We start from the raw sequence: 17,759 nt of genomic DNA, 5'->3' as shown, positions 1-17,759 counted from the left end.
AGGGAGAGTTGGAACAGTTGTCGAGAGGAAGGATGGGAGAGATTTGGGAGGGGAAAAAGATGGAGAAAAGAACGAGCTTCTCTCTTTGCTAATTGCCGTTTCCCATCCGCAGCCACACAGGAAGCTCCTCTGCGGTCTGGGCCGCTTCCTCTTTTGGAGAGAGGATAAGGGAATGTGTGTCTGGGTGTGTGACGAGGCTGTTGGACAACAGGATCTGCTGCTGGCTGGACCATAACAACATGGTAGATATGATCAGGGGGGCCAACAAGAGACACTTCACATACGCCTTGTAGCCAAATGGAGGTAAACCAAATTCCTGCAGAAACAGCCTGCTAGCAAAATACTGAATGCACTCGTTCAACTGCAGTTGAATGTGGATAGCCCTTGCTCCTCAAAATAACTAAAGAGGGGGTTGACAAGCACATTCAATTCACTTTAGTGACAACAAATAATAACAAATTAAGAAATTATATCATAGAGAGGACCTCTGCAGACCCTGTGGCCTGTACAGTAGGAGAAAAACGGTAAATGAAAAACAGTAGTATGTCTGATTGTGTAGTTTTCTTAAAAACAATAGATGAATGGATGACTACCCCAGTGAAAAAAAAAATACTAAAATATATTTGAAATACATTTATTTTGTGCCAAGTATATTATAAATACATTTACATATTTATGTGCTTAATAAAAATACCCTGCGATTGCATACTAAACTGGTATACTTAAAGTCTGCTAAATTGGAACAACTACAGTAATTTTGTGCTTAATGCATTTTAATTGTGCGGAAGTAGTGCTAAACTAAAGATATACTGAAGTACATTTGATTGTGCTAAAGTGGAACTATTGCAAGTATACTTCAGGTGTACTTTGTATAATATCAGTCTTTAAATGCAATATATTTAGAGATCATACAATCCTTATTAATAGTGATATTAAAACCCATTTTAGGCATAATATTAAGAAATGTGCATTGTGTAATAAAGAAATACTCCAAATAAAGTTTAACTATAATTTTATATCAGTAAGTCTTAAGTTATATATCAATAAATATGTTAATGGATTTGAAGTATACTTAGTATTTTAAATAATAATTTTTTTTACTAGGGTAGGATGGCCAACTGCTTCTGAAGTGCGCATCTGATGGACACTTTACAATCCCATGAGGCCACAGGAGAGGATTAAATGAATGGCAGTGAAGTGACACAACTAATGCTGGTAGGTCACATGACAATAGGCCTATTTACACTTGGCCACTTCAAGCATTTTCTGTGAAAAGACCAGGTTTAAATGCGTAAAAAGCGTAAAATAGGCCCAATGACAACATGTCGGATGTTGTACGTCCAGATTTCATTCCTAGTACACACATTCATACTACACAGACAGAACAAACATTTTCACAGGTTTGTTCCAATGTAATACCTACTCATGTGATTCCAGACAAACCATGTGTGTCAGTCATTAGGTCTCTTAATTAAATATCAGCTAATTTAGCATTTTTGACAAAGCAATTGAGTTCAGGTTGTAAAATATCAAATGGTCCCTAAAAACAACACACACACACACACACACACACACACACACACGTTTGTTTCTGTGAATTGTGGCGACTTTCTATAGACTTCTAATACTTTTATACTGAACAAACAATCTTTTTTATCTCTTAACCCTAAACCAACCCCTTACAGAAAACCTGTTTGCATTGTTACACTTTCAGATAAACATCATTTACTATTTTTAGTATTATTTTTTTTTCCCTCATGGGGACCGCAGGCCGGTCTTTCTACTCAATAGTTACACCACATGAGTTTTAAAACTAGAATTGCATTAGGTTTTCCCATGTTTTTTGCTAGTTTAAATGCAAGGATCAGTAAAACTTTTTTTTACAAAGATAAAAGGCATCGTTCTCATGGAAGCCATAAACAAGCATCTCATCAAAGCTCTCATTAGTCAAGATAAGGCCACTCCTCTGATAGGATGTTTGCATGATGGGCGGGGCGTTTTCGCAGGAAAATGCACAGTTTATGAATGTGGTGAGGGACAAACTAGTACTATGAATCAAAGAGGAAACCAGAAAGATGCTGAAAATAAGAAGTGAACGTTGAGAAAAGGGAGAGGAGGGAAAACCTGTATTCGGGTGTGGAAAGTCGAGTAAGAGACTGTTGGGTTCTGTTGATGATTAGAGGTAGAAAGACAAGGGATTACACAACAGCAGGGCAGGTTTCGAGTTGTGCAAGGATTTGGGGTGGGGGTTTGGGGCGAGAGTGAGCGAGAGAGAGCTGTACTTGTCATAAGATTCTCGCTCTCTTGCTGGGAGAGATAGTGGGGGTGGAGGGAGTTGGGGGGCTGCTGTTACTACATCTGTTCCCACCCATCACTCTCACTTTCCTGCACACACACACACACGACAGAAAGAGCTTCTTGCACATCCTTGTTAAAACAAGTCAAAAGACAAACGGTGGGAAAGCAGAGGTGATTTTGGGAGACTATGAAGAGAGAATATGTTATGGTTGTGCTGGCGTGTGCGTTCGTGTGTGACCGTATGCGAGCTCTTTGAGCGTTTGTGTGTCAGTCAGAAGCACACAAGAGTGGAAAAGTCCTCACACAGTGCCAAACCGAGCAAACAAGAATGCCTCTGCTGCTCCCTCTCTCTCTCTCTGTCTCTCCATCTTGTTTCGTCTTCCATCTGTCCCTCACTGCTTTACCCTACATAAACATCTTCAAATATCCTGGAAAATAATCGAAAATGTGAATGCGTACCTTTGAAAAGTTACAGAAAACAAACAAAACTACTTTAAAATGGTAGAAAATATTGTTTAAATGCCAATCAAAATTAGTAATATTAACACTAAACTGACTGCATTTCACAACAGGGTGTCAGTTGGAAAAAGCCACTAGCTTTAACCACTGGAAAATCTTAAACGAGGCATTACAAAATTAGATGAAATATCACCACACTTTATTCTCGCTATTAACAAACCATTAACTACGACTTCTGCCTCAATAAACCCCTAATTTGCTGATTATTAATAGTTAGTAAGGTAGCTGTTAAGTTTAGGTATTGGGTAGAATTAGGGATGTAGAATATGGTCATGTGCTTTATAAGTAATAATAAACAGCCAATGTTAATAATAGGCATGCTAATAAGCATCCAGTTAACAGTGAGAATCGGTTCTTCTTAAAGTGTTAGAAAATATTGACTAAACTAATACACTAGGCATTCAAATGATTATAGCTATTTCTGCAAGTGTGCATTTATGCAGGCCTTGCATTGCATTGATACTATATATATATATATATATATATATATACACACATTTTGACGCTATTAAATTCAAATCAAATCAGTCTAAACCAGACTTTTTAAAACAAAAGCTGTAAAATAAGCTAAAACAAATAAAAATCAAGGTATGTCTTATTTTGATTCACCCCAAATGTCTGTAATTTCCCTATTTAATTATTTCAACATTACTTATAATTAATTTAGTTATTCATTTTTATCTATGAACACTACTAAATTATATAAATATATAAAAAACATTTTTGGTTTAACATTTAAGGCCAACACATTCGTGATGCTACACAAATGACCAATCAGTGCAACAAAAAGTCGGTTTCAGCACGACATTTTTTAATTAATTATCAATGGCTTGTCCTTCCTTCTACTTTACCATGAGACACAAATATGATGCTGCCAAGTCCAAATAACACCTGACTATTTATTAGAGAAGCAATCCTAATCTAAATTTACCATAAAACTTGGACCTGAAGTCAAAGCATCCACTCTAGCCACAAAGCTGCCAATGTACAATTTAGTCAAAAACCTTGGCAACCTTGTAGGATACCGTAGTTACCTTGTAATTGGCCTGGCTTCTGGGATGCAAATGACAGAGTCGGGTGGGTTGGGCCTGCGAGGATGGCTGTCAGACAATAGCTCTGAGCCAAACTGCCAAAAGTGACACGTGCACTTCAAAAGCAAACAGATACGGAGCGACCGTAGTGCAGAATCTCAGTTACCTGGTGGGAAGAGGTCTTGAATGGCTTTTATAAAGGGAAAGGAGAGGATCAAATTATAAATGTTCTTCCTGAGTGGGAGATGGTTTGAAAAAGACTAGTTTGCTTTGTGGTTAAACTGAGAATAGGTCTGCAACGAGGCAAGGGGGTTGTGACAGCAGTAAATCCAGTGGCCATATGTTGGCTGTTTATTACAGCCTCCAGTGTCTTCCTTGACATCACAGCACTCAAAAGGAAACAGGAGAAATCCAGAGTCTCATGTGTGAAATAAGTATTGTCTAACACATAAATGAGGCGGCAGAGGAAGGAAGCTACAACTCTTGTACGGTTACTGCCCAAAGCTCTTGGTGTAAAAGAAGAGTTTCAGAGTAGCCGTTCGCATCTCTTCTCCCTACCAATCATATGTTTGAGTGACTCCGAGCAACTGGGGCCTTTCCTCCGCCCTTCCACGTCCTGACTTGCCAGACCGAGCTACACAAAACCTCACACTCAAATGACAAAGTTGGTGCATTCAGTCACCAGTTTATGGACTCGTGTGCAGTTTGCCAGCTTGAACTTTTCACGTTTGGTCTCTCTAACTCTCTGAGGGCAAAGATCAGGGTATCAGTAGAGCTGTGTTTACAAAGACCAAGAGAAAGGGGGTTGGTCTGGGGCCAAACTAGGACAGAGTGGAAGGAATATTACTAGTACTCCCTCTCTTTCTCGCGTAAATCACACATTCGAAAGTCATTCGCCTTGGAGTTGACTGTTGGGTATTACACAAGCGATGGCTCAGAGGGGAATAAGCCTCTGAACTTTACGTAATGGCCTACTGAACCTGCATTGTGCTCGAGGCAAAACACAACGGGACGTTATAAACCCCATTTAAAGTAAAAAAAAAAAAGTCCTGAGGCACAACATTCTCCTCCTAGCATGTATCGAGTGGCCATCCACTATGAAAATCACCTCAATCAGCCAAATCCCGTAACCTGATCCACAAGAACGGTGAGTTTCCAAAACAATTAAAAGCACAAATTAAGCGATAATATGTGAGATGTGTCCTGTTAAAGTTGGTATCAATGGACCTTGCGATTGGATTGTAGACAGTGTTGTTTGGTAACTGCTGTTTGTAGGGCTGAAATATTGATCCAACACTGCAAGTCAAACAAGTTTATAACAGATGCACTTTTAGGCAAATTAATAAACAGATGGAAAGCAGCAAATGCAACAATGTAGAATGAAGGGGATCTCTCTAGACTCGTTTTAAGCCGCGGTCACACTAGACTTTGAGCATGCAAAATTTCCTCGGATGCTGTAACAGTCATCATGGTCTGCAGCGTCTTTTCAAAAACTTAAATTCAACGCATAACAAATAATAATACATCTAAAACGTACAATCTACTCCACTTTCCTGCTTTGTTTGTCACCAGGTTTCCAATTAAGATTAATAAGACTTATATTTTCTATTTTCGTCCCTTTTGGTTCAATATGAATCCCTATTAGAATATTTTTGTGTTGCTTTGTTTTTAAAGTAGCAGAAAAATGGGTTTTGCAAAGCCTCTTCCATAATATACTGATAAAATTCAATAAAATGAAAGAAAATGTGACCCTGGACCGCAAAACCAGTCTTAAGTGTCAATTTTGCAAAATTGAGATTTATACATCCTCTGAAAGCTGAATAAATACTCTTTCCATTGATGTATAGTTTGTTAGGGTCGGACAATATTTGGCCGAGAAACAACTATTTGAAAATCTGGAATCTGATTTTGAGAAAATCTCAAAATATTGAGAAAATCGCCGTTAAAGTTGTCCAAATGAAGTTCTTAGCAATGCATATTACTAATCAAAAATGAAGTTTTGATATATTTACGGTAAGAAATTTACAAAATATCTTCATGGAACATGATCTTTACTTAATATCCTAATGATTTTTGGCATAAAAGAAAAATTGATAGTTTTGACCCATGCAATGTATTTTCGGCTATTGCTACAAATATACCCCAGCGACTTAAGCCTGGCTTTGTGGTCCAGGGTCACAAATACACAATTAATGAGACCTCTGGTCTTGTGTGCTTCATTGCAGTATGTTGTGATGAGTCTCCATCTGTTTGGAGGACATGTTCTGGTTTGGAGAGGATGGGTTTCTGGCATTTTTCAGACACGTGAAGGTGTTAGAGAGAGTAAACTGAACTGGAATGACCAAAGAACTACCGTACAACGCATTTAAACCATCATGATTCTGCAATTAGTTCCATGTGACCTAAACAGCCTAATCTAGTAGTGTGAGAAAAACAGACCTCTTATTAAATACTTCCTCTATAAAATCAGTTCAATGCACCAAGAGCAGAACAGAAACAAGATATGCTAAGCAAAAAATATAAAAATGGGTGGCTGAGCACTAACACATGCATCAGAAGCGTCTATGCATTCATCTGACATTTTTCAATCTAAAACAAGCTTTTTATTGTCTTACTAAGAATAATTCTCCAACACTGTAAATCACCGTTTACCACGATCTGAAGTATTTTTGTGCGGCTGTTGTTTATGGTGAAATCCCAGTATCTCCTTCATCTGTGCAGCACCTCAAAAAGGTTTTTGGTGGATGACAGACTGCCTCACCTCACAAAGAGGCCTCAGGCCCACACAACCATGAGTCATCACCACCAGCTCAACGTCCTATCAAACACCCGAGTAAAACAATGTATTGTACCACGATGGAAAAGTCTCACAAAGCAGAAAAGGCGACATCTTTTGGTTGATTTGAGTGCATTACTGACATTATCTTGGCGACATCTAATGCATTTTGTTATCATTGTTACATGCCCTGCCGGTGTGTGATAAATGGTTGGGTCCTGTTCCGTGACTTTCAACAGATGCGGTACAAGTCTGAGCATGGGAGACTGCAGGCGCACGAAAGAGCGGCTTGAGCAACAGGCCATGACTCACAGGAGCGCTCGGAGTCATTTATCTGAAAACCAAGCATGCTCCTATGAATAGATGTCAGTTTGAGCACATCCAAAGTAACAATCTAACAGCCCTAAGAATTTCATTCCATACTGGCGCAACAAATAGAATAATAACATTGTGGGAGCAAATGAATGGCAGTCAATGGCTGCTTAATTCTGTAATTCTGCTGTATTTTGTGTAAAAGAATGTCTGTCTTTTAGGAGCATCATACTTTCACCCAGATAACACAGCTGTTTTACAGAAGAGAATGTTGACCTTTGACCCTGCTACCTGAGAACACTTCAGAACGAGAAATGGAAAAGTAGCTAACTCTCATTTAGACTCAACAAACTGTTCAGTGAACCGCTGAGATGAATGACAAATACACTGAACAGAACAGAACATTAGCTAATGCAATAACAATGAACAATATTTTTACAGAACGTATCAATCTTGGTTAATGTGAACTTCTAACTTAAGTTAATATAAGTTTAACATTTTAAAATTATACGTGGTATAAAATAAACCAAATTAAATCAATATAATGTGGACAAACATTATTATAATTTACAACTCTACATAAAAAATTATCATTAACCTACATTAATAAATGCTATATGCATTAACTAATGTTATCTCAGTTTGTTGATGCTTTGCAATAAGGAATCTTTTGTTAACTTTAGTTCAATGTATTAACATAAGTAATATATTTTGTACAGAATGATCAGTTAATAGTTAATAAAAATAAAATAAGTTTGTTTGCTCATGTAAGTTTACAGTGCATTAATTAACATGAATAAAACTTATTTTAAAAATGAGTAAAGTACATTGAAATGAAATTTAATATGAATAAATTATGTAGAAATTGTGTTCATTGGTAGTTGATGTTAAATTAAACTAACCTTGTGTGTCACCACAACGATAGTTTCTATCTTTATCTTTGACATTTTTTTTTTCATTATCAACGCCAGTACTGATGACACAGTTTAAGTCAACTTCCATTTAGTTTTGAGTCTGGCCTTTGTCTGGTATTTTGTCTTTACATCAATTCGCATTCTTTTTCTTCAAAGCAACAAACGCAAAAACATTTTTCAGATTCCTTCCTGCATCTTGATGCAAACTCATTCCATAACCGCTCTACCTGAACCGAAAACGTCTCGTGTTTTCCGCACAAGAGTCTTAAAGCAAGACAACGCAACACTGACAGATCCCAGCTTCATGCAGCGGACGTTAGCATGTATATGAAGTGCATGTGACGTCTGAAGAGCTGAAAGCAGATTAAAAGTTCAAGCTTAAAGGTTCCTGTGCAAAATAATAAACTGCGACTTGACAAATAGTAGATTCGCACATCTGTTTTGTTTACCTAACTCGTTATCAAAAAGATCCTAAGCCCATCAAGCTGCATACATGGCTAGCTTCACTGTTTTTCCAGTAATAGGCCGCATGCACACTGCAAAGGAGTGGAAGAGCTGAATTTGATGAATGACAGAGCAGAGGAATGCGAGCCAAGGATGTGTGGCATACTGTGAAGTATGAGTTTGGCTGTGACTGTAAAACAGCGAAGATGAACAGACATGTGGATGAAAAGATGAAATAAAGAAGGAGAGATAAAACTCAAAGTTTCAGGTGAAACTTGTGGGCGGGACTTGATAAGCAGGCCAGTCATCCATGCTGCATGTGCAAACAGTGAGGATGCTCACGCGGACAGGCAGCCTCGGCTCGGCTCGGACCGGACGGTGAGGTATATTTACCCGTCCTCAGACGAGGTTGTGCTATTCTGCTGGCGTTCGGAGGTTGAAGAGGGACCGCAGTGCACCTCGTGTGTCAGCAACCACTGCTCACACTGCAGGGAGACCACAAACAGGGAGTTTAATATGCATGCCTATGAACACACACACACACACATACTTTCTTTCAGGATGAGACTTTTGACCTTGAAATCTGTTATAAAGTAATAAAAGCATTGCAAAACCTGCTGTGTTGAATCATAGCCCCATGAAACGAGCCATTCTTACAGACAATCTCGATCTCAGTGGCTGGAGTTTGACCTGCAGTCATGGTACAATTTAACTCGCATCAAAAAGGCTGCTTTGAATCAAGACACTTTAGTAGATCAAGTTCTAGAAATTGCCCTTGATGTGTTTGTTTAGAAAATACTTCAGCCCGGTTAAAACAACATACAGCAGAAATTTGTCAGTTACTGTAAATGTTTGAGTATTACTTCTATTTTGGCTATATGGCCAGTGTGGTACGATCACTCTTACAATGATTCAATCAAGAAGACTCACAAACTCTGAACCTACCGGTTTGAATTATTCTGACAAATCAAGCAGTTACTGAATCCACATCTGACTCACTTATTGACTTACTTTCAGTGATACATATTTTATAGGTTTGCGAAATAAAATTTCTTATAGGTTTACTTTACATATTTTCACATTAAAATGTATATATAGTGATAACACACTACCATTTGAAGGTTTGGGGTAAATTTTTACCCCCAAGATATTAATACTTTTATTCGGCATGGATTCATTAAATTGACTAAAAGAGGCGGTCGAGACATTTATGATGTTACAAAAGAATTACATTTCAAATAAATACTTTTCTTTCTATTTCTAAAGTTCTACCCACCAAGGAATTCTGACATAGACAGACAGATAGATATGAAACAGCACATTCATTTTCAAAATCTATAATAAATGCTTCTTGCCCAGCAAATGATACATACATTTTAAATTGTAATATTTCACAACATATTAAGTAGTGCTGTCAAAAGATTAATCGCATCCAAAAATAAAAGTTTTTGTTTGTGTGTGTGTACTGTTTATTTATATATTTATATATATATATAAAACACACACATACAGCATATATTTTGAAAAAAAAAAAATATATATATATATATATATATATATATATATATATTTATATTTATATATATAAATAAACAGTACACACACACACAAACAAAAACTTTTATTTTTGGATGCGATTAATCATTTGACAGCACTATTAAGACATTATTAATAACTATTAAAATATTCAAAACAATAAAAAACGTTTGACCCCCAGCTTTTGAATGGTAGTGTATCTAGAATTCTTAAGAATTTGGCAAAAATACATTTTTGCTTATACAGCCCATTTCTATTTAATTTTATGTGATAATACTGTCAGCTATTACTAAGAGTAGACCAGAGTAGACTTTTTTTTTTTTTTAACTTGCAGTTGCTAAAAATATAAATAGAAAACTTGCTAAATTACTAGCTTGTTAGAAGACTAGAATTTTATTACTTATATTTTATAATAGTGTAGTTATAATATTTCTGACATTACCTAATGTTTAAACAAATTCTGCTGATTTTCACCTAAAACAGCACAGGAAAACTTTGCATATTCTGTCTAGGCCTGCTCCTAATAAACACAATAAGGAGTTGTTTAGCATCATTTGTTGCATCACTAATCAGTGATTGGCCCGTTTAACGTCTGTTAGCCGTCCGCAGACAGGATGGAGGGATACAGAGATGCACAGACGAAGAGGAGGAGAGACTTACGTAGCTTTATCCTCTTTGTGCAGGAGCTTTTCAAAAGAGAGGAGACGTGCAGAGGGGGTGATGGAGCGTGAGTCTTTAAATTAGAGAGAGGGAGAGGGGGACGTAACTGACTGAAGACAGATGACCATAAAAAGTTCACAGAAAACTTTGCCGTTGGTGGTGGGGGATGGAGACAAGATGGAGAGACAAGCGAAGGAGTCGTCAGAGGAGAGATGTGAGAGAGATGGAGGATTGGATGAGAGAGACAGGACAGAGATTATCAGATTAGTGGCTGGTAAGACTGCCTAATTGAGAGGCAAAGAGGCAGGTATAATGGCCTGGGTGGAGGAGACATTTTAGGTTGCTGTGGTCTTTAGCCACGCCAGAGTATGTGTGTGTGTGTGTGTGGATGGATTTTAAGCTCTGCCCCCGTCAAACACACCCAGCTTCTCCCATGTTACACTGCTCTGATGATGATGACAGGATACTGACTGTATTCAGCGACTGTTATTGGCTTTGGTGTGAATCGCACAGTAGTCAGAGAAAAGGAGGAAACAAAAGGAGAGACAAAGTGAGGAATACATCAGCAACAAGCAGGCCAGATTGGTTTTACACAGCCAGCATCCCTGATGCATTACCAGTGTGATTTAACAAGTGTATTTTTTAATGTAAAAAAATAATAATAATAATAACAATAAATATATATATATATATATATATATATATATATATATATATATATATATATATATATATATATATATATATATATATATATATATATATATATATATATATATATATAGCAAGTAGCTTCCATATTTCACCCAAGTCTCTGTAATAGAGATTCCATTCACATCTTTTAATGCACATTTTAGCATAAAATTGCAAATTTGCATATAAACTAAGTTTATGGTAACACATTTATCAAATACACTACTGTTGAAAAGTTTAGGGTCAGTATAATTAAAAATAAATAAATAAATAAATAAAAAACACACACACTACTACTTTTTACACAAGGATGCATACAACTGATCAAAAGTGACAGTAAATAATTTTATAAGTTTACAAAATCTTCTATTTTAAAGGAAGGCTCATCTTTTGGACTTTATATTCAAAAGAACCCTGCAAAACTGTATCACAAAAATATGAAGCGGCACAAACTGTTTTCAACATCAATAATAATAAATGTTTCTTGAGCAGCAAATAAGCATATTAGAATGATTTCTGTAAAAAAACTTTTTTTTTGCAAATTCAGATCTTCCATCATAGGAATTTTTGCTGTACCTCACCAACAGCAGTGTAGATTCACACATACACATCAAAATAGTCATGTGATTTTGTCCGTCTTGTGACTTAATTTCCTGTCACTCCCATTCATCAGTGAAGTGCAAAAATTATGCCACTAAGTTTAATGCTGTGGTTATGGAGTTTGTTCAAATCTATAACCTTAAGTTTGAGCACCAGTAATAGTGAAGCTTTCTTTCCGAACACGACTAGTTGGATGAGTCACTAGATTCAGACTTCAACAAATAGTTAGTTGAAAAAAAAGTTAAAGCAGTCACAAAAATGAGAGAGATGCCCTGCGATGAACCACAATTAACTGCTGCAAGTTACATTTCATTCTTTCGTGCCAGGAAACAGTTTAATTTAGGCTAAATTTATGTTTAATGAGTGCAGGTATTGGCTACATCCATTTTTGGGTTAAACCTGTTTGTGTACACACACTATGTGATTACCTCCGCCTCCATGTGTGAGTATGAGCGCTCTGTGTGTGTGTGTGTGTGAGAAAGAATGCTACTGCTCTGTTTCAGGGCTGGATGACAGGCATGGACAAGTGCAGGAACCGACGTGTTTGAGAGCAGTTGGCGCGCTGAGATAGCGCTGCTTTCTGCCTAGCACATCACCCCTCAATATCAGTTTCAATAGCGTGAGGCCAAGATAAAAACCTGTGAAAGACAGACAGGAGATGGGATCTGATGCAAAGAGAGGAAGGTATAGAGTTTAAAAGAAAGGGTTGAAAAAAAAAAAAAAAAAAAAACAACTGATGAATGAAAGGAGCATGCTAGGTGGCGCAGAGAGGTGAGAATCTAGACAAACGGGACAGGCCAGTTTGCTCGTTTGCTGCTTGAAAGAACGCACTGAGTTAACTGCTCACTCCCAGGCTTGTTTGCTTTGTTTCTACTAAACACCACAGACACTGAGGGGGAGAGAGGGGGCGGAGGACGGTAGTTACCAGAACCTGCACCACCCTGGTCTCGTATCCTTATCAATGCAAACCGTACACCCTACAAGACATAAACACACAGCTGGGTTGATACTAATTGCTGCAGTTAGACTATGCCACAAAAGACAATCATTTGACACCAAGTCCTACTTGAACAAAACCTAAATTCTACAGAATTGTTTTTCTTTTTTTGGAGGAGTTTGCAAGCATTCCCATCAGAAGCAGAACTTAGGCCAAAACAGTCACGTGGAGATGTAAATGCATAGCCAACACAATGCAATAATGCCATCCCATTATATACTTAAAATGCATTCTTACTCTAATGAATTGACCTCCAGTACTCAAGTGGGCGATCTGTGCCATTAAACAGACTGTGTCGACTACAGTAAGACTGCACGATATATTGCATGCGATTGTCTGTGATTAGTAATAAATCTCCATCACATGCTTTAAGATGGAGCCGCATTTAATACACAGAGCCAAAGTTCATGGACAAGCGACGCAATTCGAGCTCATAATCGCAGATGAATCGACTTCGATAATGAACGTGATCTCAGTGTAGTAAATGCCACTCCATTTGAAAGCACGTGATGGAGATTTAATACTAATCACAGAACCGGCTTTACTGACGAGATGCGCATGACAATCGCATGCAATATATTGTGCAGCCCTAGACAACAGTAGATTTTTTTTGGTGGTGTTTGCAAGCATTCACATCAGAATCGGGCCTTAGGCCAGAACACAGTCACATGGAGATGTAAATGCATAGCTAACACAACGCAATAATGCTGTTTCCCATTATATACTTAACATACATTCTTACTCTACTGCAGCATAATTGACCTCCAGTACTCAAGGGGGCAGTCTAAGCCATTAAACTGACTGTGTTTATAGTAAGATTCCTGAATAATAACAGCTTTACTATCTTCAAACAATTGACTCAAAAAGCATGACCCTAGAAGAAGACAGTTTGTCCTAATGTTTGGTACAGCGCCCCTTGTGACAACATTGAGAATGCAACATATACTTGCTTCAAAGAATGCAAAGGCACTACCATCACAATGGTATTATCATGCTTCCATATCCAAAGAAACATGGTAATACCAAAAATATGGTACATTTCTAGTACAAGTGAGGGGTGAAAGCACCCCTCAGGATGTTTCTCAATCATTCAGCAGAAGTGCCGGCAATGCAATCAAAAGCAAAGACATAGCGAATTGAAATCATCTGACCAGCCATTGTGTGGCAACATGTGGAAACTCCAGTGAGGTTTGAGTTCCTTTTACAGATGATGGTTTATATTAGAGCAGAACAGAGAATAGCATTTACCCATCACACCAAGGAAGGCAAAAGCAGACACGTCATCAGCCCCAGTTATTTTCTCAGCAGCAAAATTCCTTATTCATGATTTTCTGCTGTGCAGAGATGTCGACCTCAACCACTGAGAAGACAGCACATCCAGTTTTGTCTGCTGACTGATTTTTCATGTTAACATGACTAATAATAACAACAAAGAAGAATGCAAAATGTGACGTATCAAAGGAGAAACTTTCGCTTCATTGCTTCATTGCAGAACCCCTTATTTCATTCAAAGCTGAAGACATCGGCCTGTGTGAGCGACTGTTTTACTCTTAAACATCATTCAACACCTGAGTCAAGCATACATCATAACAGGCACCATGCTAAACTGTGCTGCGCAGGAAGTGGCTTTCATTTCCAAATCAACCCTGGCTGCTTCGCCTTGGGGCAAGCTTGCTTCATGCAAACAAGCTCTGTATCTGTGTGAGCATCTCAGATGCACTTAAAATGTTTCAAAGCCTCTAAATCATAAAACACATTGCCTTTTCTTGCTCTATGGCTTTAAGACGGATCCTTGAAGGGTTGCAAGGATGCACTGGAAGATTTGGTGCACATGTGTTCTTTGGATGTTTTAAGGGGGTTGGCGGACCTCTAGTCCCAGCTGTGGTGCAGGCTCGGTAGTTCCTGGCTCTTCAGAGGTTAAGAGATGATGTAAACAAGCATGCAAATTGAGGGGTCCTTGGCAACGGACGACTCAGCTGTCAAGCCTCACAGGTGCCTGCGACAGGGACAAGTCTTAGACCCTTCGTTCTTGCAGACGGCAGGCCTTTATTTGGGTCTAAAGGACACATATGGTGCCTCGGATTGGCCAGACTTCACAGTGGGGTACTGCGAGAGCGGTCGACTGCTCACATGAGCGAGGTCTAAGGACAGGATTGCCTCACATTCAGGCTCATCTCCATATCCATGCAAATATGCATGGGCGGAAAGAGAAAGAACTGCATTCTCTCACAAAAGAGAGGCTGGACTTGCTTTTGCTAAGATAGAGTTCTTGTAAGCGAAGACAGACGCTGGCTCATGCCCGGTTTCTGTGGAGAGCCGTGGTGTGAGTTACAGAGGAGTGCAGATGCAGGGTCCATGCTGACAGATCAGTGTGCCATTGACAGCTGCCTGGAAAAAGCATACACTGTCCACCCTCATTACAGATGGTGTGTGTGTGTGCGCACAACCGCTCTCAAAGAATATCGCTGTCCCCACCAATCCATCCAAGACAGGGAAGCCATTTTAGAACGCTTCCTTGAGGGAGAAACAAGAGCCGTGAATGAAAAGAATCATAATGATGCAAGACTACATGGGGATGTTCATCCCAGGCTTACTCTGGTTAAACAGTGCGTGAGGTGTAGAGGACTGGGTGAAAGGAGGATCTGCGCATCTAATCTCCTTCCCTCCTGTTGTTCTTGTTGTTGTGATCGCTCCTTTATTTAGCAGACATGTTCCTGCAGGAAGACCAAGAGATCTTTCCCTTGTCCTACTTGCTAAGATGCCATTCTCTTTGACTGGCTTTGACTGTGATCCGTGGATATGAAGACATCTGCTTTGTGCAACTGCAACATTTTTTTTTTTATTTGAGTGATTAAAAGGTCTGATTTTGTACTCAACAGTACAAGTTTTTTTGTCTTCAATTTTGTTTCGTATGTGCAAAAATGGAACTTTTGATTCATCCGTGGAAAAAGAATCCTCTTGGGAAGCAGTCACATGGGAATTCCTCCTATCTCCCGCCCATTCCCCCCCATTCCCCCTCTCTCGGCAGAGCTGGTCGGGGTGGCAGCTTTTATGGCAGAAAGGACGCAGTGGGCCCATGCCGTTCTCCTTTGACAGTTGTCTATCTGTGCAACAAATGGAACATTCATCGAGGGGCAGCAGTGACAGCTCGGCTCCATAAATCCAGAGGCACACAGAGGGCTTTCCAAACCTCACTGTGTACATGGCTCACATCAGTGACTAGAACAACTAAATTAGGTTTGGGTCCTGTAGATTCACATCTACTAGAACTCACATCTACCATTGTTCAACTTTTCTTTGAACATCATTGATGATAATAAAGGATGCAATCAACAACTGGAGGCAAAAAAAGAATGTTCAAAGCATGCCTAAATCTGACTTTGAGTTCAATTAATTTCAGAGGATTCAGAGTGTCCCAGATAAAGTGGCGGGAACATCCAATTTAAAACACACCCAGTCCTTAAAAATCTATTTTCAGAAAGTTTCGAAAAACATGTATACTATTGTCAACCAATGTATTAATTTAATATCATGTGGCGTAACCATCAAGTAAAAATGAAAAAGTAAAAATCTTTTTTGGGGTATTGTGCACTTAAGTCGGCATGAATACAAGTATTTTTTTTAATGAATCTAAAAAGCCGCAGAATGAATGAAGGTTTGGCTTAGAAAGTGGTGTTAACTAAAGTGTGCTTTGCAATAAAAGTATAGAGATGCTTCCAATAACCATCTCTCTTTTATGCACCGTTGAGGTATAGGTGTGGCTGCCGGTTTCATGAAGTAGACTCTAAATTCATTGTACACCTGAGAACACAAAGAGACAAGGAGTAGGAAGAGGAGGCGGCATGTGGGGGTACCTCGAGGCTTTTTTCAGTCCTGTTAAACCGGCAAGCTCCTACAAGCCATCCTGAAAAAGAGGCCCACGATGCTGTGCAACACACATCCTGAAATTGATCTGAGTGAATGCACCATTACTGTAAAGGGATTCCCTCGCAACTGCATTCAAAGCGAACAAAATAGCAAAAACCAACATCGATTATCTTTATAAAAAAGTTATGCAAATAAACTGGATTAAAACACATTCTGTAGAACATTTTAGTTTTACAGAAGTCAGAACAATTTGAGTCACTGTAAATAATGTGCCAGCCAGTCAGGTTTTGAGGCTGGCGAGCTGCCACGATGGGTTCTCCATTTATTTGGAAGACTAAGAGAAGGAAAACCACTGGAGGGGTGTTTGACAGAGAACTAGGCAGATATGCCTCTTACGGCATGCTATAATAGAGCTCTTTGTGAAGCCAAGAAGAATACAGCCTTCATCGAGCTGATGCTGAGAACATCTCTGTGGCTCATACGTGCACACATAAACAGACATGCAGTAACCATGCATGATTTGTGGCTGTCAAGGCTGCCTTTTCCCCTCCCCTGAAAAAGAAGCTTGTTGGGTGAGAAAATCTAAAGCAAGATTTGTGAATGCTCTTACTGGACCCAGTTCTGACGGCGATGTTATCATCAGTCACTGTGCATTACCTCACTCTCTCTTCTTTCACTTAATCACTCTATCATTTCTGCACCTCCCCTCAACTCCGGCCCCTTTTGGCTTCTGTTACAACGTTACATGGCCTAAACTCCAAAGCAAGGATGCAGGCTAAAGTACAAGGCCAAAACATCAGCCAACTGGTGCTGTGACAGCCGTCAGCCACCCACTTTTAAGGCACCGCCCCCAAAAGCCATCCCATGTGACTCCCTACGGCCAATTGCGCCCCGGGTTGCCAGCTGTTTGCTATTGCCGTTCGCCTGAGTGACAACCAGGCCGGTGGTTGCAGCAGGAGTCATCCATCACACTCCAGTGTGTGCTGACGCGCAGGGCTTCTCGGCTGAGCCGAAGCGACTCCCTAGCATCACATCACATACGGCCCCCCCTCCCCTGTCTGAAATAAGAGTCACATTGTTTTTTCCCTTTCGTACTGCTCCAGAGTTGCTGT

General features: G+C 39.2%; 1 protein-coding gene across 1 annotated transcript in view; it reads right to left on the bottom strand.

Moving 5' to 3' along the window:
• The window catches only part of rreb1a (ras responsive element binding protein 1a), a 52,463-nt gene that overhangs the window by 21,972 nt on the left and 12,732 nt on the right, over window positions 1–17,759 (bottom strand).

The sequence above is a fragment of the Onychostoma macrolepis genome, chromosome 24 (genome assembly GCF_012432095.1).
Source record: "Onychostoma macrolepis isolate SWU-2019 chromosome 24, ASM1243209v1, whole genome shotgun sequence".
Classification (NCBI taxonomy): Eukaryota; Metazoa; Chordata; class Actinopteri; order Cypriniformes; family Cyprinidae; genus Onychostoma; species Onychostoma macrolepis.
The sequence above is the reverse complement of the archived record's forward strand: the minus strand, read 5'-3'. Positions and strand labels throughout refer to the sequence as shown.